Source organism: Triticum dicoccoides, chromosome 5B (assembly GCF_002162155.2).
Source record: "Triticum dicoccoides isolate Atlit2015 ecotype Zavitan chromosome 5B, WEW_v2.0, whole genome shotgun sequence".
NCBI lineage: Eukaryota > Viridiplantae > Streptophyta > Magnoliopsida > Poales > Poaceae > Triticum > Triticum dicoccoides.
The window spans coordinates 49288372-49314352 of NC_041389.1; positions in this window are offsets into that span (position 1 = coordinate 49288372).

Genomic DNA, 25981 nt, shown 5'->3' on the forward strand with positions numbered 1-25981 from the left:
TCCTTGTTCATGATAATCGTTTATTATCCATGCTATAATTGTATTGATAGGAAACTCAGATACATGTGTGGATACATAGACAACACCATGTCCCTAGTAAGCCTCTAGTTGACTAGCTCGTTGATCAATAGATGGTTACGGTTTCCTGACCATGGACATTGGATGTCATTGATAATGGGATCACATCATTAGGAGAATGATGTGATGGACAAGACCCAATCCTAAGCCTAGCACAAAGATCGTGTAGTTCGTATGCTAAAGCTTTTCTAATGTCAAGTATCATTTCCTTAGACCATGAGATTGTGCAAATCCCAGATACCGTAGGAATGCTTTGGGTGTACCAAACGTCACAACATAACTGGGTGGCTATAAAGGTGCACTACAGGTATCTCCGAAAGTGTCTGTTGGGTTGGCACGAATCGAGACTGGGATTTGTCACTCCGTGTGACGGAGAGGTATCTCTGGGCCCACTCAGTAGGACATCATCATAATGTGCACAATGTGACCAAGGGGTTGATCACGGGATGATGTGTTACGGAACGAGTAAAGAGACTTGCCGGTAACTAGATTGAACAAGGTATCGGTATCTCGGGCAAGTACTATACCGCTAGACAAAGGGAATTGTACACGAGATTGATTGAGTCCTTGACATCGTGGTTCATCCAATGAGATCATCGTGGAACATGTGGGAGCCAACATGGGTATCCAGATCCCGCTGTTGGTTATTGACCGGAGAACGTCTCGGTCATGTCTGCATGGTTCCCGAACCCGTAGGGTCTACACACTTAAGGTTCAATGACGCTAGGGTTATAAAGGAAGTTTGTATGTGGTTACCGAATGTTGTTTGGAGTCCCAGATGAGATCCCGGACGTCACAAGTAGTTCCGGAATGGTCCGGAGGTAAAGATTTATATATGGGAAGTCCTGTTTTGGTCACCGGAAAAGTTTCGGGTTTTTTCGGTAACGTACCGGGACCACCGGGAGGGTCCCGGGGGTCCACCAAGTGGGGCCACCAACCCCGGAGGGCTGCATGGGCCAAGTGTGGGAGGGTACCAGCCCCAGGTGGGCTGGTGCGCCCCCCCACAGGGCCCAAGGCGCAGGGAAGTGGGGAGGGGGGCAAACCCTAGGGCAGATGGGCCCTAAGGCCCACCCTAGGTGCGCCTCCCCCCTCTCCCCTTGTGGTCGCCACCCAGATGTGATCTGGGGGCTGCCGCCACCCCTGGGGAGGGAACCCTAGAGGGGGCGCAGCCCCCTCCCCTCCCCCTAAAAATACTTGAGGTCTGGGGGCTGCCCAACACATGAGAACTTCTCCCTCTTGGCGCAGCCCTACCTCTCTCCCTTCTCCTCTCTCGCTGTGCTTGGCGAAGCCCTGCAGGATTGCCACGCTCCTCCACCACCACCACGCTGTAGTGCTGCTGCTGGATGGAGTCTTCCTCAACCTCTCCCTCTCTCCTTGCTGGATCAAGGCGTGGGAGACGTCACCGGGCTGTACGTGTGTTGAACGCGGAGGTGCCGTCCGTTTGGCACTAGGATCTCCGGTGATTTGGATCACGATGAGTACGACTCCTTCAACCCCGTTCACTTGAACGCTTCCGCTTAGCAATCTACAAGGGTATGTAGATGCACTCTCCTTCCCCTTGTTGCTGGTTTCTCCATCGATAGATCTTGGTGAATCGTAGAATTTTTTTGAATTTCTGCTACGTTCCCCAACACACAAATCTCCTCCACTACAAGAAATCTCGTCTTGAGATTTAGGAGGGGGGGTAAGGGGGAAGGGATTGGGTTACAAAAAATCAAACGAATCTTCTCGGTCTTGGTTGCTCTTCTCGAAGAGGTCGATCCATTACATTGATGTCTTCATTTCTCTGCTTCGGGTCATCATGATGGAGTCGGTATCCTTTCTTCAGGGACTCCATCGTAGTTACGAAAGAATAGAGGGTGGGTATTCCAGGAGAATGGACCTCTGCAAGGTTGACTATCTGGTCGATAACATCGGGGAAGGTGGCGGAAAGTAACTCTTGAATTGAAACTTAAGAAAATATTGAGAGTAAATTAAGGAGGTATCATGGGAAGTTTCGAGCAGGCAAGAAATCATTCGATGCCTGAAACACGACATGCAAGGGGTTCAAAGAAACGGGAATAAGTATTGTGTCTGATACCAGAATTGTTGATCTCTCGGAAGGTGGCTCATAAATTACATACGAGGCCATGTGCGAGGAACAACCTTGGGAACAGGGTGTTTACAGGAGAGTCGGGTTTCGATCCTGTGAAACTGTGGGTTATGGGCCCACCATGTGGGTTGCAAGTAGGAAGGAAGGTGACGTCTTGCAGGATCATGTAATTAAGCAAGGCATGTCAGATGATAGCCTGTCAGTTATGTTGGCAACATCATCTTTACCAAGGGCGAGGGACGAAGAGAACCATTTTCCTGCTTGTTGAATGAGGCGGACCAATAGACAAGGTTCTCGTCCATCGGTGGTTACCGAAATGTTATTAACAATAGAAACAGGATCTGACTGTCAGAGTGGTACAGCGAGGTGCTTACCTAAGCAGGGGGATATTACTGCTTAGATCATATATATCACAACAAAGGTTAAACAAAACAATAGAAAGGAAAATGTGTTTAAACACAAATTCTAGGGGTATATCCTTCCCAAGGACAAGTAGAGCATGATATCCATGACATGATAAAAGTAGAAAACCATTTAGGTAAGGCGAGAGGAACTTCATGACATTACCCATACAATGGTGTTTGGATAATTGATAAGGAAAATTTAGCATTGCTGCTTCAAATGTTCTTATTGATGATCGAAGTACCTTAGACAAGCTTTGAGATAGCATTGACATGGTCAGCAGGCAAAGGTCTGACTCTGGATACACGAAAGATCCATCAGGAACAACTTATAGAATAAGTCATATATTTTCCCTATGGAAGAATGGATAACCTTGCTAAAATGAAACTATGACAATAGGTCCTCCGACAGGTGTGCTAGGCATGACATCATCTTACCGGGTCATATAAAGATCAATATTATAACTCTTGGAAATATGTTCAAACCATCATATCTGACCGAGATTCAGATCTAATTGGTCTTAGTATTCCTCAGACTCAACATGCCTAAGAAGAAAAGGTGCGACACAATTGACGAGATGACATTGTTGGATTCTTGGTAATGAACTATGGAAGAGAGTTCTGAAACAAGAGTTCATCAATAAACCAATGAAAGTGTGAGGGGTGGCTGATGGACTCAGCGACAATTCCTCGAGATTTCCAAAAAGATGGATTTCCACAATTATGTGAACAATGTAATTGCATTAGACACACCAAAGTATATAAAATGAAGCATGCTCGAGGGGAACACCCACAATTAAACATTGAACGAAAGCGCACTCGGAAATATGGACCGAGTAGCACGATCAATGTTAGAATGGTGATTCGATAACCAAAAAACTTAGAATGAAACTGTCGACCATTCACTTCGAATCAATAGGGTTGCTAGACGTTTTAAAATCACACACCATAGTTCAATTGCCCGTGTTCCGGTTAGAAACAACATGGGGACCAAGGAATGAATGGAGATGGCGAAAAGTATCACTATTCCAAGAATCCTTAATAGGTGGAGTAATCCTCACAGCATCCTTGACATAAAGATAGTAATACTTCAAGGTAGAACTCAATACAAGCTGGATAGCAAGTTGCATTCATAACATGAACAAGTTTGTGATGAAAGGAAGGTAATGATGTTGGCAATGGTAACTCAAATTACCAAGGGGCGAGGATGGCACTTATCATCCTGAATTCGATTGATATTCTGGAAGAGCTCAGAATGTTGATGATGATCATGACACACTTGTCGAGACATTCCATGAGGCTGCCATCGAACAACGATGACATCAAGCAAAAGGAATGGTGAAGCAAAAGACTATTGGAACCACGGATATGACACAAACTCGGAATCAAGCATTGTTGTTCAAGGCAATACGATAAGACGAGGAAGATCGATGTAAGCTTAGCTCATCGGTGAAAATTGTGCTCCAGGAAGAAGGACCAGGTAGCACCAATAAAATTTAGCACAATAATGATATAGCCGATCAGGCTAGGAATGACTTGAAGGATTATTAAACTCGTAAGTAATGAAAATTACTTAGAGTTATTGAATTGGAGTGCAGAATTGATTCACTTATCGGTGTTCTCAAGTGACTAATAACTCAGAACCCGGGGAAAGGCTGAAATCGATGAGAAGCAATACTAGATGAAGACTCATAGGAAACAACACAGTTCTTTGATATTCTCGAGATACCGGAGGGTAATACTCGAAGGAAGATCAAAATAGAGGTTGCAGAGATGTATCAATCTGCATAAGACAAGTGCCGTAACTTGTCTGAGAAAGGGAATCAAGGAGAAAATATGGTCGGAACCATGATTGCAAAGGGATCTATTCACAGACACGAGATGATACGATATCAAGGGGGTAATTATTTTTATGAGAAGCTTCCATGGTAAGATCTGCATCGTGTCCATGGGCATGAATACAAAGTTCAAGGTCGACTCCCACTTGTCCAATACACAACTTCACATTTACTGCTCTTTGTTAAAAAGTTTTGAGTTTTAAAAGTTTAACTGGACTATCAGAAAGGTCTGACCCATGAAGATCCTTTTGGGTTCATACGATTTAGGGAGGGCATAGTTCCAACCCATTAGGGCATCTTAGGAACATATACCACAAGTTTCAAGAGTAAATATCACCAGCTCAAAGCAGGGCATGGTTGGCCAATCAAAGGATAGGATTTACCAATGGCATTACATCATAGAGAAAGAACTTCCAAAGTGATTGAATAGGAAGGACACTGTTGGATAAAATCCAACAAAGGACATGGTGGTCCTCAAGGGGTCTGGTGTGAGTATTGGTACTTAACCAGAGGAAGAAATAATGCCAGGAGATCAGATTATAGAAACAATTGACTAATTCAAAGCTCTAATGCAAAAGAATTATGATTTCCAAATCAAGGGATCAGAAGCAAATGCTCTGATTAGGGATGGATAAGTTGCATAGACTTAGGGGTACAATTGATGGCAATCTGATTGGTCGAGATCCAGCCCATGTTTAAAATAACGTCTGAGCCGGAAGGATGAATTCTAGTTGTGACTGATGATTGCGACCATTCACAAATATATCGAATCAACGGACTCAAAATGATAATGACAAAGGATGTCAATAGGATTACCGGACTTAAGGGATCAATCATAACGCAAGTAAGCAATACTTTCAAGAGCAAATGATGTTGAGGATTTTCGTAAGACCGAATGGTATTTAAAAGACTTTTATGAAATACAAGAATCAACTTGGGATGAGCGGATATTCGGTAAGTGCGAGAAATTATGAGTAGGCACAATGTATTCTTGGAACAATAGAGAGAACTTTGGGGTATCTGGTAATAACAAGATCAACTAAGAATAAAAGTAAGAACAACATGTGTATGTATTTATCCGTAGGAGTATTTTGGTGGTAGGGAATTGCAAAAGCAATGGGCACAAAGTCTCGAGAGAACATCAGAGAGTATCTTCAGAACCTTTTGGTGCTGCAGTTGATCATCTCGAATGTAGGGGATCTCCGGCAGGACATAGTTATGAGAACCTAGGGACAGAGTTAGTAAAATCATTTAACCCGAACAGAAGAGAGATCCGAGTCCTAGAGTATAGACGAGGAATAAAAGATCCTAATACCACCCAAATGGTGACGTGGGCCCGTAAGACACACAGCCATGTTAGTAAAAGTTTTGTAGTGACTAGACTCCACTTTGGCCAAGGAGTGTGGAAGGGGGATTCCTACATGCAATTGGCTCTGATACCAACTTGTGACGCCCCGGATTCAATCGTTCACTAATCATGCACGCAAACACGTACGATCAAGATCAGGGACTCACGGGAAGATATCCCAACACAACTCTAAAAACATAAATAAGTCATATAAGCATCACAATACAAGCCAGGGGCCTCGAGGGCTCGAATACAAGTGCTCGATCATAGACGAGTCAGCGGAAGCAACAATATCTGAGTACAGACATAAGTTAAACAAGTTGCCATAAGATGGCTAGCACATACTGGGATACATATCGAAAGGGGCGCGGGCCTCCTGCCTGGGATCCTCCTAAATTACTCCTGGTCGTCGGCTGCCTGCACGTAGTAGTCGGCACCCCTGGGGTAGTAGGAGTCGTCGTCGACGGTGGCGTCTGGCTCCTGGGCTCTAGCATCTGGTTGCGACGTCCGAGAAGAAGATGAAAAAGGGGGAAAGGGGGAGCAAAGCAACCGTGAGTACTCATCCAAAGTACTCACAAGCAAGGATCTACACTACATATGCATGGGTATCTGTGTAAAGGGGTAATATCGGTGGACTGAACTGCAAAATGCCAGAATAAGAGAGGGATAGCTAATCCTATCAAAGTCTACGCTTCTGGCAGCCTCCATCTTGCAACATGTAGAAGAGAGTAGCTGGTAAGTTCACCAAGTATCATCGCATAGCATAATCCTACCCGGCGATCCTCTCCTCGTCGCCCTGTGAGAGAGCGATCACTAGGTTGTATCTGGCACTTGAAAGGGTGTGTTTTATTAAGTATCCAGTGCTAGTTATCATAAGGTCAAGGTACAACTCCGGGTTGTCATTTTACCAAGGGAAAAGGATATTAGAATAGATAAACTTCCCTGTAGGGGTGCACCACATAACCCAACACACTCGATCCCTCTGGCCGGACACACTTTCCTGGGTCATTCCCGGCCTCAGAAGATCAACACGTCGTAGCCCTACCTAGGCCTAACAGAGAGGTCAGCACGCCGGTCTAAATCCTATGCGTGCAGGGGTCTGGGCCAGTCGCCCATTGCACACCTGCACGTTGCATGGGCGACCGGTGAGCAGACCTAGCAACCTCCATTACAAAAGAAGTTGGGTTACGCGGTCCAACCTGCCGCGCGCTGTTTAGTCGCTGACGTCAAGAACGCTTCGGTTAATACCAGGACGTCGAGTTCCATAACTGTTCCTGCGTAGTTGGTTAGTGCGTATAGGCCAGTAGCCAGACTCAGATCAAATACCAAGATCTCGTTAAGCGTGTTAATTGATGTAACCGCGGCCTCCGACCAGGGCCAGGCCCACCTCTCAGCTAGGTGGTCTCAACCTGCCCTGTCGCTCCGCCACAAAAATCCATACACAGGGCCATCGGGAAAGTATGTCCTTTCAGCCCCCAATCCATGAATCAACCGTGGGTACTCAACGAGCCGACCCGACTTTAGTCACAACATGTATCATGTGTAATATGTATAGTATACACCCGTGATCAACACCCGACGTGATCACGACCTGATAGTATAGCATGGCGGACTAACAAGAATGTAGGGCCACTGATGGAATACTAGCATCCTACACTAAGCATTTAGGATTGCAGGACTGCAGTTACAATGATAGGCTATGCAGCAGAATAGGATTAACTGAAAGCAATAACATGCTACACTACTCTAATGCAAGCAGTAAAGAGAAGGAATAGGCGATATCAGGTTGATCATAGGGGGGCTTGCCCGGTTGCTCGGGCAAGAAGGAGTGGTCGTCAACTCCGTAGTCGATTGGGGTAGCAGCAACGTCAGTCTCATAGTCTACCAGAGAGATAAGGGGGGAAGAAACAATAAATATAATGCAAACATAAGCATGAAGATGCATGCCATGACAATGAGCAGTGCTAGGTGTGACCTAACGTGGTAGTAGGTGATACCGGCGAAGGGGGGAAACATCCGGGAAAGTATTCCCGGTGTTTGACGTTTTCAGGCAAATGAAGCGGAGGTGGATTGTTGCATGTTTGCCACACTAGGGTCGTGCAGCGGACGAACGGACTGCGTATTCGGATTCGTCATATTTTTCTTAGCAATTTTCATATATAAATTATTTTCATCTTACTTACGGTTTAATTTACATGAATTATCAAAGTTTTAAACATATTCTAAATTGTTTTACTTATTTAATTCGAATTTAAAATAGTGCTGAAACCTTTTATACCCAGACTGAGCCAGCCATAGTCAATGACATGTGGGGCTAGTCAAAGCTCAGTCAGCAGTCAACAGAGTTGACCACTGACCGGTCAAACTTACAGGTGGGGACCTATTGTTAGTGACTTAGTTTAGTTATCAGTTTTAATTAATAGGTTAATTATTTATAAAAACATTTTATTCACATGGGGTCCACATGTCAGTGGCTGGGGCTGCTCAGTCAGCTTAGTTGACCAGGTCAACCCAATCAACTAGGGCCAGGGAACCCACTGGCAGCGTCCCAGGTGGGCCTAGTGGCCGGCGAACCACTTCTACGGTAGCACGGCTCAGCATCCACCGGAAAACGTCGACAGGGAGGGGGGATCTCCGGGCCCGGGGTTTGGCTCGTTCGAACAGGGGCGCAAAGCCGTGCCCGATGGTAGCATCGGCATGGCCGGAGATGGCCTAAATCGATGACATCGAGCTCCGTGGCTGTCGCTGGAGTATAGGTGCGATCGGATTCAGCGAGGGGGGGGGGAGGACAAGCGGAGGGCACGGGCGGCTTCGGCGTCACGTCCTGAGCATGTTCCCGTGCTCGGCCGGGCACGAAACAGACGATAGCGATGACAGCTAGTGCAGTGGCGACGAGGAGCTTCAGCCATGGCGGGACTAGCGCGGGAAGCGAGCTACGTGGGAGAAAGAGATTCGTGATGAGAGGGGAAAGGAGCCGGAGCTCACCGGGAAGGCACAAGGAGGCCCCGCGTGGGCTTAGGAGCAGCAGAGGCACTGGAATCGTCGGGGAAGAAGATGGTTGGATCCGGCACGGTGGTGGTCCCCGATAGTCCTGACCATCTCCGGCCCGGCCCTATCGGCCCACCCAGGCCCTACCCTAAAATCTAGGGCCTAGGACCGATGGGCTTGCCCATGGGCCGGGCTTGGGCCTGAGTTTTGAGCCTACCAACAGGGCCTTGACAGGCTTGGGCTTGGCGTATTGGCATTTTAAGGAAAAGGCCCGGCCCATGGCCCTAAGCCCTAAGGGCTTTTTAGGGCTTTTTACCAGATGGGCCGGGCTTGGGCTTGAAAAGTAGCCCTGATGGTAGGGCATGGGTGGGCCTGGGCCTCAGTTTTCTACCATGGGATTTTTTAGGCCCGACCCATGGCCAGGTATAGTCCCCGACTCCGATGGCTTTGCGTAGAGGACGTAGTCGAGGGCAGTGCGTCTTCTGGGCATGGCCTCGCGGTGCAGGGCGTCCGGAGACCACGTGGACGACGACGTTCATGGCGGCGGCAGCGGTGGGCGGCTGCGCATGGAAGAAAGCGGCGCGAGGTGGAAGAAGTGGAGAGGCTAGGGTTTGTAGAGCGGTCCGAGGGCATCAAGTAGGAGGCCGAGGAAGGCGACGAGGAGGCGCGGATGGCCGGTGTGTGCCCCCCCCCGTGGCCACGGATGACACACAGGCGTCCACCGCTCCCTGGATGAACAAGGGCGGGTGATGACCGCGGGATGGCCTAGGCCTCACTATGCACTAGAGGCCCAAGTGTACAGTGTGGGCCCCTTTTACTTTTTTTTTGTTTTATTTATTATTATTATTTCCTTTCTAATTTCTATTATAGTTTCTTTTATTTTAGTTTTATAAATTACTAAGTTAGCACCTAAATTAGTATCATTATTATAGGCCACTGCCAAACTTAGCTTGGACCCAATATAAATTAGTTTAATAAATTTATAATTTAAAAAGCAATTAAACTATTATTTTAGCCACTTTTTTTAACTAGTTAAGGGCATTTAAACACTTTGCAAAAGGTTGGTTTATCCACCACAATTACCTATGATCTATCCGACACATTTAGAACATTTTTGTTTTAGTGTTTGAAAACTTTTGTTGTTTGCCTTTATTCTAAATTTGAAATTTGAACTGGTTTCGAACTAACGCAAGTTTATCAATGGTAACCGAGGTGACGTGGCATCATTACCGGAGGTTCACTGTAGCTTAATTATCCGGGCGTCATAGACCCCCAGGCACGCACTGGTGGGTTATAGTCCCCACGTGGGCCCCCTCACTTATCCCTTTACACCACATCATCACCTACCTCCAGAAAAAATCACCCTTGCTCTCTCTCTCTCTCTCTCTCTCTCTGTCTCTTTCTCTCTCTCTCTCTCTCTCTCTCTCTCTCTCTCTCGTGTTCTTGCTCTCAAACCCGCGGATTTCGATCTCTTTGCTCGAAGCTCCGTTTTTGAAACTGTTTCGAGGGATTGTTGCTTGGTATGTGACTCCTCCGTTTGTCCAATTAGTTTTTGTTTTAGTGGTTTATATTTTGAATAATTAGCTACTCTTAGTGCTGCTATAGATGAGCTTGCATGTTGAATTCTTAGAGTTCTAAGTAGTTTGAATGCTTGCTATGGCCTCTAGACATCCCTATGAGTAGTTGCTATCAATCTTGTAAAGTTTTGTTGAGAAACAATTTGTGGACTAAAATTTCAGAATTTTTGTTCATAGGAAAAGGATGAATATCTTTAGGAAATTTGCTTCCAAGAAGAATTCCAAGGGAGTTCTTGGGGAGTCATCTGATAGTGATCTCCACCCCCGGAGATTGGCGGAGGTACAACCATGCGAATGGCCGCATACCCCGTTCATGGAAGAGGCTGGATTCCTTCAAGAGTTTACACAATATGCTGCTAATGCCGGCCTCACCAACATATCGCAGCTAAATGTGAACAATATCATCTCCTCACAAACATCTTTGTTCAAAGTTTTAATTACCTTCCTAGGAATAATCCCCCTGAAGTACAGTTTAAATTATATGCTGAAACCCATCAGATACCACTTACTGAAGTTTGTGAAATATGCTTGCTTCCTTCAGATGGTAGTTTAGCAGAGCCAAGACCCGCAGAATTTGAAAGCTTTTATCGTACTCTGATAATGGCTGATGAGAGAGGGGTGTCGAGTATAACTATCGCTGGGTTGCATTTCCCTGTTGTTCATTATTTTGCTCTTTTCATTTCAAAATGCTTGCTCGCTAGAGAGAAGGTGGGTGCATTGAGTTCACCAAACCTTGCTATTTTACATCGTGCACTAGAGGGTGACAACACTTATAGTTTGGGAGCTATTGTGGCACATCGTCTCCACATTAATAAGTCCAAGGGTAAAATACATGGTGGTATTTTCGCTACTCGCTTGGCGGCTCGCTTTAATGTTGAGATATGCCTTCATGATTATCATTTGACCAAGGTTTACCTAGATCGCGCAGCTATGGAACACCACCATTTTATTACATGATATTTCCCTAACATTCCTATTCCATATAACTTGGTTTTCAGTGTGAGCACTCATGATATTATCCCATTGCTTGCACCTGCTTTGTTTGATCCTGTTGCCAGGGGCGGATATAGGATTATGCCTACAGATATCATCGCCTACCGGAATGACTAGGCTGCAGCAGAGGAGTATCCTCAGCAGTGTGATCCATGGATGCCCGCTCCTCACCACCCTGACTACTATCCAGGCTACTAATCAATTGCCAAGTTAGGCCAAAAGCCTAGGCTTGGGGGAGTACATGTTTTCCACCGACATTACATTCATGTTCATGCATTTCTTTCCAATTGTCGGTGTCCACATTTTTCATTGTATTATCCGTGTTAAATTTATTCTCTTGCTTTCTTCTTTGTGTGTTTGAAAAACTTTAGAAAAACCCAAAAAATAGTTGTAGTTAGTTTACTTTCTATGCATGCTTAGTTGTAATACTTAGAAGAAACCAAAAAGATTTCTTTGTTCTTCTTTTGCTTGTTGGGAGCTTTTCCGTGTAAATAAATTTTCTTGTTTTCCTTTTCCCTTTTATTTCCTTGTTCAAGAAAACAAAAAAACTCCAAAAACATTTCAGTGTGTTTCTCTGAATTTCTTTTCTTTTTTTTGAGTCATACTGACGAGAAGACCAAGATGAAAATGTTGAGTGGCTCTCATGTGCATAATTGTTGATCTAATAAAGAGCCCATATTACCTTGTTTTCTCCTATTGAATAATATGTTTGCAGATTCCAGCTTAGTCCATGGCACTATTTATCTAGTATTATTTTCTTATCATTCGGTCGTGCAAGTGAAAGGTAATAATGACGATATTGGATGAACTGGCCATGGCAGAGAGAAACGGGTATGAACTTGACTTGTTCTGTTTTTGTAAATATGTTTAACCTAGTATTCATGATTCAACCCATTATGATTAAACATGTTTGCAATGACAATAATTAGATATAATAGTTTCTCATGCCATGCATAAGTAGCTAGGGGTGGATAATGATTTATCTTGGATATCAACATTGCGTCAAAATGATTGTGATGTAGTATGATGATATGGTATCCTCCTCTGAATGTTCGAGTGGCTTCACTTGGCACATGTTCATGCATGTAGTTGAATCAAAACCAACATAGCCTATATGATATTTATGTTCATGGTGTTCATATCCTACTCATGCTAGTGTCCAATGTTACTTATGCATAATGCATGTTCATGACCGTTGTTGTTCTCTAGCTGGTCGCTTCTCAACCTATGTGCTAACCTTCGCCTGTACTAAGTGGGAATTCTGCTTGTGCATCAAAAACCCTTTAACCCAAGTTATTCCAGATGAGTCCACCAGACCTACCTATATGCGGTATTACCCTGCCGTCCTAAGGCAATTTTCATGTGCCATCTCTAAAAACTTCAAATAAATATCCTTTTTGTGTGCCTGGATCGTTCATGGAACAACATGAGGTAGTCGGTATGTTCCATGCTAAGCAGGTTATTCTTAGGTCAAGTGTTTATTCACTCGCCATTGCACGAGAAAAGGGCGGTAATAGGGATGCCCAGTCCAAAATTGCAAAGATAATTGATCTCTCAATTAAGCAAACAAAAACTCCCAATGGAGTCATAACCTTTACTTTTTTGCTTGGGAACCGCCACTAGCGTGTTTAGCATGGAAGATATTGATAACTGAGGGTTGTGAAGTGAATAAGAAGGGTGCACCTCTCAAAATTTCATTTACCTCTGTTTTAAAAACTTGAGCTCTGGCACCGCTACAAATCACTGATTCCCTCTGCGAAGGGACTATCCATTTACTTTTATGTTGTGTCATCACCTTCTAAAATAAGCGCCAGAACCTAAGAGCACTGATGTCATGCTGATGCATTGTGTGTAGCTAATGTTGGGTGCATCATGACTGGATCTTTTCTACCATGAATTACAATGTTTAGTTGCTACTTCAACTTTGGAGGTGCTCTGCATTTATGTTTTGCGGTCTCAGAAAGGACTAGTGAGATACCACTATTGTCATATTATATCATGGTTGTTTTGATAACGTGGTGCCGTTTGAGATATCTTATTATTGCTCGCTAGTTGATTGTGTCATTGATATGAGTTAATATAATTTTTAAGAGTTATTATTGACATGGTTAGCTATAATATTGACTGAAAACCAGGGTGCTGTTTATGATTATTTATGCAAACAAGAGAAAAAGAGTTCGTAAAAGTTTCTCTTTTTCACTTTCAGTTTATCAACTGAATTGCTTGAGGACAAGCAAAGGTTTAAGCTTGGGGGAGTTGATACGTATCCAGCGTATCTACTTTTCCTAACGCTTTTCCTCTTGTTTTGGACTCTAATTTGCATGATTTGAATGAAACTAACCACGGACTGACGCTGTTTTCAGCAGAACTACCATGGTGTTGTTTTTGTACAGAAATAGAAGTTCTCGGAACGGAACGAAACTTTGCGAGCAATTTTTATACAATAAAAGAGAATTTCTGGAGCTGAGAACCACCGGAGAGGGGCACCTGGGTGGGCACAACCCACCAGGGTGCGCCTGCCCCCCAGGCGCGCCCAGGTGGGTGATACTTCCATTCTGCATCATGCTTTTATATCATTATTTATTGCATTATGGGCTGTTATTACACATTATATCACAATACTTATGGCTATTCTCTCTTATTTTACAAGGTTTACATGAAGAGGGAGAATGCCGGCAGCTGGAATTCTGGACTAGAAAAGGAGCAAATATTAGACATCTATTCTGCATAACTCCAAAAGTCCTAAAACTTCACGGAGATTATTTTTGGAATATGTAAAAAATATTGGGCGAAGAAAGAACTAGAGGGGGGCTCCCAGCCAGCCACAAGGGTGGAGGCGTGCCCCACCCCCTGGGCGCGCCCCCAACCTTGTGGGCCCCCTGGCAGGCCTCTGATACCCATCTTCTGCTATATGGTGTCTTTTACCCTATAAAAAATCATAAGGTAGCTTTTGGGATGAAGCGCCGCCGTCTCGAGGCGGAACCTGGGCAGAACCAATCTAGGGCTCCGGCGGAGCTGTTCTGCCGGGGAAACATCCCTCCCGGAGGGGGAAATCATCACCATCGTCATCACCATCGATCCTCTCATCGAGGGAGGGTCAATCTCCATCAACATCTTCACCAGCACCATCTTCTCTCAAACCCTAGTTCATCTCTTGTATTCGATCTTGGTCCCAAAACCTCAGATTGGTACTTGTGGGTTGCTACTAGTGTTGGTTACTCCTTGTAGTTGATGCTAGTTGGTTTATTCGGTGGAAGATCATATGTTCAGATCCTTAATGATAATTAATACTCCTCTGATTATGATTATGAATATGCTTTGTGAGTAGTTACGTTTGTTCCTAAGGACATGGGAGAAGTCTTGTTATAACTTCTAATTAATCATGTGAATTTGGTATTCGTTTGATATTTTGATGAGATGTATGTTGTCTCTCCTCTAGTGGTGTTATGTGAACGTCGACTACATGACACTTCACCATTATTTAGGCCTAGGGGAAGGCATTGGGAAGTAACAAGTAGATGATGGATTGCTAGAGTGACAGAAGCTTAAGCCCAAGTTTATGCATTGCTTCGTAAGGGGCCAATTTGGATCCATATGTTTCATGCTATGGTTAGGTTTACCTTAATTCTCATTTCATTGTTGCAGATGCTTGCGAGAGGGATTAATCATAACTGGGAGGCTTGTCCAAGGAAGGGCAGCACCCAAGCACCGGTCCACAGACATATCAAATTATCAAAGTAACAAACGTGAATCATATGAGCATGATGAAAACTAGCTTGACAATAATTCCCATGTGTCCTCGGGAGCGCTTTGCTTTATATAAGAGTTTTTACAGGCTTGTATTTTGCTACAAAAAGGATTGGGTCACCTTGCTTCACCTTGTTTACTTCTATTACTTGTTACCCATTAAGGTTTATCCTATCACAAAACTATCTATTACCGATAATTTCAGTGCTTGCAGAAAATACCTTGCTGAAAGCCACTTGCCATTTCCTTCTGCTCTTTGTTGGGTTCGACACTCTTACTTATCGAAAGGACTACACTATATCCCCTATACTTGTTGGTCATCAAGACTCTTTTCTGGCACCGTTGCCGGGGAGTGAAGTGCCTTTGGTAAGTGGAATTTGGTATGGAAACATTTATATAGTGTGCTGAAATTTACTATCACTTGTTACTATGGAAAATAATCCTTTGAGGGGTTTGTTCGGGGTATCTTCACCTCGACCGGAACCACAATTAGTTACTCCTCAACCTACTACACCTACTGAAAATATTTATTATGAATTTTCTTCGGGTATGATAGAGAACATTACATCCCGATATGCACCTAATCTATGTGGATGAAGTTTGTGGATTGTTTAAGCTTGCAGGTATTCTCGAGGTTGTTGTCAAGAAGAAAGTCTTCCCTTTATTTGTGAAGGGAAAGGCATTGACATGGTATAGGCTATTGGATGATATTGGATCATGGAACTACAACCGATTGAAATTGGAATTTCATCAGAAGTTTTATCCTATGCATCTGGTTCATCGTGATCGGAATTATATCTATAATTTTTGGCCTCGTGAAGGAGAAAGTATCTCTCAAGCTTGGGGGAGGCTTAAGTAAATGTTATATTCATGCCCCAATCATGAGCTCTCAAGAGAAATTATTATTCAAAAATTTTATGCTCGGCTTTCTCATAATGATCGATCCATGCTCGATACTTCTTGTACTGGTTCCTATATGAAGAAAGATACCGAATTCAAATGGGGTTTATTGGAAAGAATTAAACGCAACACTGAAGATTGGGATCTCGACGAAGTTAAGGACTCAGGTATAAACCTTAAGTTCGATTGTGTTAAATCTTTTATGGATACCGATGCTTTCCGTGATTTTAGCACTAAATATGGACTTGACTCTGAGATAGTAGCTTATTTTTGTGAATCTTTTGCTACTCATGTTGATCTCCCTAAGGAGAAGTGGTTTAAATATCATCCTCCCATTGAAGTTAAAGTAGTTGAACCCATTAAAGTTGAAGAAAAACTATTATTTACAATGTTGATCCTATTATTCCTACTGCTTATATTGAGAAACCGCCATTCCCTATTAGAATAAAGGATCATGCTAAAGCTTCAACTGTAGTTCATAAAAGTAATACTAAGACACATACACCCTCTGAACAAATTAAAGTTGAACCTAGTATTGCTATGGTTAAATATCTCTTGGTTGATAATATTGATGGGCATGTTATTTACTTCTGTGATGAAGCTGCTAGAATTGCCAAACCCGATACTAAAGTTAAACATAGACCTATTGTTGGCGTGCCTGTTGTCTCTGTTAAAATTGGAGATCATTGTTATCATGGGTTATGTGATGTGGGTGCTAGTGTAAGTGCAATTCCTTCACATTATATAAAGAAATTATGAATGATATTGCACCTGCTGAGATAGAAGATATTGATGTTACTATTAAGATTGCTAACAGAGAAACTATATCACCAATTGGGATTGTTAGAGATGTTGAAGTCTTGTGTGCGAAGATAAAATATCCTACTGATTTTCTCGTTCTTGGTTCCCCACAGGATAATTTTTGTCCCATTATATTTGGTAGACCTTTCTTGAATACTGTTAATGCTAAGATAGACTGCGAGAAAGATATTGTTACTATTGTTTTAGGGGATATGTCTCATGATTTTAATTTCTCTAAATTTCATAGACAACCCCATGATAAAGAATTGCCTAGTAAGGATGAAATTATTGGTCTTGCTTCTATTGCCATGCCTCCCACTGATCCTTTAGAACAATATTTGCTAGACCATGAAAATGATATGTTTATGAATGAAAGAAGAGAAATAGATTGAAGTATTCTTTAATCAGGGACCTATTTTGAAACACAATTTGCCTGTTGAAATCCTTGGAGATCCTCCTCCACCTAAGGGTGATCCCGTGTTTGAGCTTAAACAATTACCTGATACTTTGAAATATCCTTATCTTGATGAAAACAAGATATATCCTGTTATTATTAGTGCTAACCTTTCAGAGCATGAAGAAAATAAATTATTGAAAACTCTGAAGAAGCACCGTGTTGCTATGGGATATACTCTTGATGATCTTAAGGGCATTAGTCCCACTCTATGTCAGCACAAGATTAAATTGGAGAAAGATGCTAAACCTGTTGTTGATCATCAACGAAGGTTAAATCCTAAAATGAAAGAAGTGGTAAGGAGTGCAATACTAAAGCTTCTAGAGGAAGGTATAATTTATCCTATTGCTAATAGTCAATGGGTAAGCCCTGTTCATTGTGTCCCTAAGAAGGGAGGTATTACCGTTGTTCCTAATGATAAGAATGAATTGATTCCTCAAAGAATTGTTACAGGTTATTGAATGGTAATTGATTTCCCCAAATTAAATAAAGCTACTAGAAAAGATCATTACCCTCTACCTTTTATTGACCAAATTCTAGAACTACTATCCAAACATACTCATTTTTTATTTCTAGATGATTATTCCGGTTTCTCTCAAATACCCGTGTCAAAAGAGTATCAAGAGAAAACCACGTTTACTTGTCCTTTCGGTACTTGGCTTATGCACTGCACCTGCTACCTTCCAAAGATGTATGACTGCTATATTCTCTGACTTTTGTGAAAATATTGTTGAGGTTTTCACGGATGATTTCTCCGTGTACGGAACTTATTTTGATGATTGCTTAAGCAACCTTGATCGAGTTTTGCAGAGATGCGAAGAAACTAATCTTGTCTTGAATTGGGAGAAGTGCCACTTTATGGTAAATGAAGGTATTGTCTTGGGGCATAAATTTTTTGAAACAGGTATTGAAGTTCATAAAGCTAAAGTAGATGCCATTGAAAAGATGCCATATCCCAAAGATATTAAAGGTATAAGAAGTTTCCTTGGTCATGCTGGTTTCTATAGGAGGTTTATTAAAGACTTCTCTAAAATTTCTAGGCCTCTCACTAATCTCTTACAAAAAGATATTCCTTTTGTTTTTATGATGATTGTGTAGAAGCATTTGAAATACTTAAGAACGCCTTGATTTCTGCACCTATAGTTCAGCCACTTGATTGGAACCTACCCTTTGAAATTATGTGTGATGCTAGTGATTATGCTGTTGGTGCTGTTCTAGGATAAAGAGTTGACAAGAAATTAAATGTTATTCAGTATGCTAGTAAAACTCTAGATAGTGCCCAGAGAAATTATGCTACCACTGACAAAGAATTTTTAGCGGTTGTATTTGCATGTGATATGTTCAGACCTTATATTGTTGATTCCAAAGTAACTGTTCACACTGATCATGCTGCTATTAAATGTCTTATGGAAAATAAAGATGCCAAACCTAGACTTATTAGATGGGTTCTCTTGTTATAAGAATTTGATTTGCATATTATTGATAGAAAGGGAGCTAAGAACCCCGTTGCAGACAATATGTCTAGGTTAGAAAATGTTCTTGATGACCCACCAGCTATTGATGATAGCTTTCCTGATGAGCAATTAAATGTCATAAATGCTTCTCGTAATACTCCATGGTATGCTGATTATGCGAATAATATTGTTGCTAAATTTATACCACCTAGTTTCACATATCAGCAAAAGAAAAAGTTTTTCTATGATTTAAGACATTACTTTTGGGATGATCCACACCTTTATAAAGAAGGAGTAGATGGTGTTATTAGACGTTGTGTACCTGAGCATGAATAGGAACATATCCTACGCAAGTGCCACTCCGAAGCTTACGAAGGACACCACGCTCGAGATAGAACTGCACATAAGGTATTGCAATCCGGTTTTTATTGGCCCACTCTCTTTAAGGATGCGTGTAGGTTTGTCTTGTCTTGTGATGAGTGCCAGAGAATTGGTAATATTAGTAGACGTGAGGAAATGCCTGTGAACTATTCACTTGTTATTGAACCATTTGATGTTGGGGTTTTGATTATATGGGACCTTTTCCTTCCTCTAATGGGTATACACATATTTTAGTTGCTGTTGATTACGTTACTAAGTGGGTAGAAGCTATTCCAACTAGTAGTGCTGATCATAACACTTCTATTAAGATGCTTAAAGAAGTTATTTTTCTGAGGTTTGGAGTCCCAAGATATTTAATGACTGATGGTGGTTCATATTTTATTCATGGTGCTTTCCGTAAAATGCTTGCTAAGTATGATGTTAACCATAGAATTGCATCTCCATACCATCCTCGGTCTAGTCGTCAAGTAGAATTGAGCAATAGAGAAATTAAATTAATATTGCAAAAACTATTAATAGATCTAGAAAGAATTGGTCCAAGAAATTTGATGATGCTTTGTGGGCTTATAGAACTGCTTATAAGAATCCTATGGGCATGTCTCCATATAAAATGGTTTATGGAAAAGCATGTCACTTACCTCTTGAGCTAGAACATAAGGCATATTGGGATATTAAAGAGCTCAACTATGATTTCAAAGTTGCCGCTGAAAAGAGATTATTTGACATTAGCTCACTTGATGAATGGAGAACCCAAGCCTATGGGAATACCAAGTTGTTTAAAGAAAAAGTTAAAAGATGGCATGACAAAAGGATACAAAAGCGTGAGTTTAATGTAGGTGATCATGTTTTGCTATACAACTCTCGTTTAAGATTTTTTGCAGGAAAGCTTCTCTCTAGATGGGAAGGCCCTTACATCATCGAGGAGGTCTATCGTTCTGGCACCATAAAAAATAATAATGCCGAAGGTAAAAATCGGAAGGTAGTAAACGGTCAAAGACTTAAACATTATATCTCAGGTACTCCCATAAATGTTGAGACCAATATAATTGATACCGTAACCCCGGAGGAGGACATAAGGGATACTTTCCAGAACATTTCAGACTCCAAAAAGGAATAGGTATGTGGTACGGTAACTAAACCGACTCCAAAACATTTCCAATGATAAATTTCCTCCTTTTTAGAATATTTATTTTTTTTGGAAAATTAAAAGTATTCCGAAAGAGACACGAGGCTACCACAGGGGTGGAGGGCACTGCTACGTCTTGAGCTTGCATTGGTTTTCCTTGAAGAGGAAATGGTGATGCAGCAAAGTAGCGTAAGTATTTCCCCCAGTTTTTGAGAACCAAGGTATCAATCCAGTAGGAGGCTCCTCAAAAGTCCCACACACCTACACAAACAAACAAGAACCTCGCAACCAATGCAATAAAGGGGTTGTCAATCCCTTCATGGCCACTTGCGAAAGTGAGATCTGATAGAGATAATATGATAAGATAAATATTTTTGGCATTTTTATGATATAGATTGGAAAGTAAAGATGCAAATAAAAGTAGATGGAAAACTTATATGATAAAAGATAGACTCGTGGCCCATAGGTTTCACTAGTGGCTTCTCTCAAGATAGCATAAGTATTACGGTGGGTGAACAAATTACTGTCGAGCAATTGATAGAAAAGCGCATAGTTATGAGATTATCTAGGCATGATCATGTATATAGGCATCACGTCCGTGACAAGTAAATCGAAAGGATTCTGCATCTACTACTATTACTCCACACATCGACTGACTCCTGCCTGCATCTAGAGTATTAAGTTCATAAGAAGAGAGTAACACATTAAGAAAGATGACATGATGTAGAGGGATACACTCATGAAATATGATATAAACCCCATCTTTTTATCCTCGATGGCAACAATACAATACGTGCCTTGCTGCCCCTGCTGTCACTGGGAGAGGACACCGCAAGATTGAACCCAAAGCTAAGCACTTCTCCCATTGCAAGAAATATCAATCTAGTAGGCCAAACCAAACTGATAATTCGAAGAGACTTGCAAAGATAACTGAATCACACATACAAGAATTTAGAGGAGATTCAAATATTTCTCATAGATAAACTTGATCATAAACCAACAATTCATCGGATCTCGACAAACACACCGCAAAAAGAGTTACATCGAATAGATCTCCAAGAAGATCGAGGAGAACTTTGTATTGAGATTCAAAGAGAGAGAGAGAGAAGAAGCCATCTAGCTAATAACTATGGACCCAAAGTTCTGTGGTAAACTACTCACAACTCATAGGAGAGGCCTTGGAGATGATGTAGAGGCCCTCCATGGTCGATCCCCTCTCCGCCGGAGCACCGGCGAAGGCTACAAGATGGGATCTCAAGGATACAGAAGGTTGCTACGGTGGAATTAGGTTTTCATGGTCCCTTTTGATGTTTTCAAGGTATGGGAGTATATATAGGAGGAAGAAGTAGGTTGGTTGACGCTCAAGGGGCCCATGAGGGTGGGGGCATGCCGGGCACCCTCATGACCGCCTCGTTTCTTGCTTGACATCCACTCCAAGTCTCCAAGTTTGCATTTGTTCTAAAAAGATCGCTCCCGAAGGTTTCATCCCGTTTGGACTCCGTTTGATATTTCTTTTCTTCGAAACACTGAAATAGGCAAAAAAAACAGCAATTCAGGCTGGGCCTCCGGTTAGTAGGTTAGTCCCAAAAATGACATAAATATGTAAAGTAAAGCCCATAAACATCCAAAACAGGTAATATAATAGCATGGAACAATCAAAAATTATAGATACGTTGGAGACGTATCAAGCATCACCAAGCTTAATTCTCAATGATAAAAACAGAATTCTCAATGTAAAAAACAGAATTTTTGATGTGGAATGCTACCTAGCATAATTCTCAATGTAATTTTCTTTATTGTGGCATGAATGTTCAGATCCAAATGATTCAAAATAAAAGTTCATATTGACATAAGAAATAGTAATACTTCAAGCATACTAATAAAGCAATCATGTCTTCTCAAAATAACATGGCTAAAGAAAGTTATCCCTACAAAATCATATAGTCTGGCTATGCTCTGTCTTCATCACACAAAGTATTTAATCATGCACAACCCTGATGACAAGCCAAGAAATTATTTCATACTTTAGTAATCTCAAACTTTTTCAACTTTCACACAATACATGAGCGTGAGCCATGGACATAGCACTATATGTGGAATAGAATGGTTGTTGTGGAGAAGACAAAAAAAGAGAAGATAGTCTCACATCAACTAGGCGTATCAATGGGCTATGGAGATGCCCATTAATAGATATCAATGTGAGTGAGTAGGGATTGCCATGCAATGGATGCACTAGAGCCATAAAGTATGAAACGTCAACAAAAGAAACTAAGTGGGTGTGCATCCAACTTGCCTGCTCAGGAAGACCTAGGGCATTTTGAGGAAGCCCATCATTGGAATATACAAGCCAAGTTCTATAATGAAAAAAATTCCCACTAGTATATGAAAGTGACAACATAGGAGACTCTCTATCATGAAGATGATGGTGCTACTTTGAAGCACAAGTGTCGTAAAAGGATAGTAGCATTGTCCCTTCTCTCTTTTTCTCTCATTTTTTATTTGACCTTTCTCTTTTTCTTATTTGGAATTTTTTTTATAAAGTCCGAAGTCTTATCCGACTTGTGGGGGAATCATAGTCTCCATCACCCTTTCCGCACTTGGGACAATGCTCTAATAATGAAGATCATCACACTTTTATTTACTTACAACTCAAGATTACAACTTGATACTTAGAACAAAATATGACTCTATATGAATGCCTCCGGCGGTGTACCGGGATATGCAATGAATCAAGAGTGACATGTATGAAAAATTATGAAGGTGGCTTTGCCACAAATACGATGTCAACTACATGATCATGCAAAGAGCAATATGACAATGATGGAGTGTGTCATAATAAACGGAACGGTGGAAAGTTGCATGGCAATATATCTCGGAATGGCTATGGAAATGCCATAATAGGTAGGTATGGTGGCTGTTTTGAGGAAGGTATATGGTGGGTGTATGGTACCGGCGAAAGTTGCGTGGCACAAGATAGGCTAGCAATGGTGGAAGGGTGAGAGTGCGTATAATCCATGGACTCAACATTAGTCATAAAGAACTCATATACTTATTGCAAAAATCTACAAGCCATTGAAAAGAAAGTACTACCCGCATGATCCTATGGGGATAGATTGGTAGGAAAAGACCATCGCTCGTCCCCGACCACCACTCATAAGGAAGACAATCAATAAATAAATTGTGCTCCAACTTCATCACAAAGCGGTTCACCATACGTGCATGCTACGGGAATCAAAAACTTCAACACAAGTATTCTTTAAATTCATAATTACCCAACTAGCATGACTCTAATATCACCATCCTCATATCTCAAAACAATTATCAAGCATCAAATTGATCATAGCATCCAATTCACTTCCTATGATAGTTTTTATTATACCCAACTTGGATGCCCATCATTCTAGGACCAATTTTATAACCATAGCAAATACCATGCTGTTCTAAAAGACTCTAAAAATAATATAAGTGAAGCATGAGAGACCAACAATTTGTACAAAATAAAGCCACCACCGTGCTCTAAAAGATATAAGTGAAGCACTTAAGCAAAATTATCTAGCTCAAAAGATATAAGTGAAGCACATAGAGTATTCTAATAAATTCTAAATCATGTGGGTTTCTCCCAAAAGGTGTGTACAACAAGGATTATTGTGGTAATCTAAAAAGCAAATACTCATATCATACAAGATGCTCCAAGCAAAACACATATCATGTGGCGAATAAAAATGTAGCTCCAAGTAAAGTTACCGATAGACGGAGACAAAAGAGGGGATGCCTTCTGGGTCATCCCCAAGCTTAGGCTTTTGGTTATCCTTGAATATCTTGGGGTGCCATGGGCAGCCCCAAGCTTGGGATCTTGCCATTCCTTATTCCATAGTCCATCAAATCTTTACCCAAAACTTGAAAACTTCACAACACAAAACTCAACAGGAAATCTCATAAGCTCCGTTAGTGCAAGAAAGAAAAACCACCACATAAGGTACTGTAATGAACTCATTATTTATTTATATTGGTGTTAAACCTACTGTATTCCAACTTCTCTATGGTTCATACCCCCTGATACTAGCCATAGATGCATCAAAATAAGTAAACAACACACGAAAAACAGAATCTATCAAAAACAGAACAGTCTGTAGCAATCTGTAACTCTCGAATACTTCTGGAACTCTAAAAATCCCAAAATATAGGAAGTCCTAGGCAATTTATCTATTGATCTACAGAAAAATAATCAATGGAAAAGCACGTTTCTATGAATTACTAAAATTATTTTTGTGCATGCAAAGTTTCTGTTTTTCAGCAGAATCAAATTAACTATCACCGTAGGTTATCCTATAGGTTCTACTTGGCACAAACACTAATTAAAACATGAAAACATATCTAAACAGAAGCTAGATGAAATATTTATTACTAAACAGAAGCAAAAAGCAAGAAACAATAAAATTGGGTTGCCTCCCAACTAGCGCTATTGTTTAACGCACCTAGCTAGGCATAAAAGCGAGGATAGATCTAAGTAGTGCCATAATAATAAGATAGATAATGAAAGATCATCTCATATTTTCTACGTTCATCATCAAGTTTTATTTGAGGCAAGCAAAAGTAATCAAAAGGGCTAAATTTAATGGGACGAAAGTCCCCAAGATCAATCTCAGGAGGTATAGGTTCCTCCTTTGGCCCTTCATATTGCACAACCAATTCATCATTATAAATATTCTTTTGAGAGAACCTCTTGAGTCTACACTCAAGAGAATATCCTAGCTCATTATTTCGAATAGCAAAATCGTTGTTGAGTTCAGAAATTTTATCAACTAAAACAGTGGTAGGAACCTTTTTTCTAAGGTTTTCATTAAAAGCGATAATCGAAAGATTGGAAACGCATTATTTCATCTTGCACTACAAAAAAATACACTTCCGTGATGATACGTGTTTGTCACAGTAGGTCACGTTTTTTGTCATGCATGTACATCCATAGTCATACCTGGGCTGCCATAGAAGTGTTCCATGACATTACCAAAATTATCATCACAGAAGTGTCCACTTCCATGACGATAAATCGTGCGTCACATAAGTGCTTTCGTCAAGGGTGACCTACACATGGCATCCACCATAACGGAACGCCGTTAAGCTATCAGGTCGGGTTTTGGATCCGATAACCCGTTAATAGCCCCGACCAATGGGGATTTTCCACGTGTAAAATCATCATTGGCTGGAGGAAACATGTGTCGGCTCATCGTTGGGACAGATGTCATCCACTCATTGGACATAAGGCGCCTATGATATGTCGACACGTGGTATGGCCCAACAGTTGCCCATTCCTGTGAAAAGGCCAGCCCGTTTGACTTGGTCAAAAGGTGGCGGGCCAGCCCATGGAAAGCCTGTTAATGGCCTGTTCGCATATAGCCCATTTACAGCCCGCTAACCCAAGGCCCGTTACGCCCTATCCGAATTAGGCCCAGTAGCGTCATCTGGGCCATCCAATATGATTCCAGCCCGTTTTCACTTCTGGCCCATGTATGGCCCATGACGTCTTACGACCCATATGAGGCCTTCTGTAACTCTTGCCCCATTAATGGCCCATGCTGAAACTGGCACGTAATGAACAGTGTATCACTTTACGCCCATTAACGGCCCATGGTGAAACTGGACTGTAATGAACAGTGTATCACTTTATACCCATTAATGGCCCGTTATTCCGTTGGGCCGTTTCCAGCCCAAGTTAACTTTCGGCCTTCTGAGGGCCCATTTATTCTTGGGCTCATTTGCAGCATTCAGTTACTTACGGCCCGTTACTGTCATTTTCTGCTTGTGG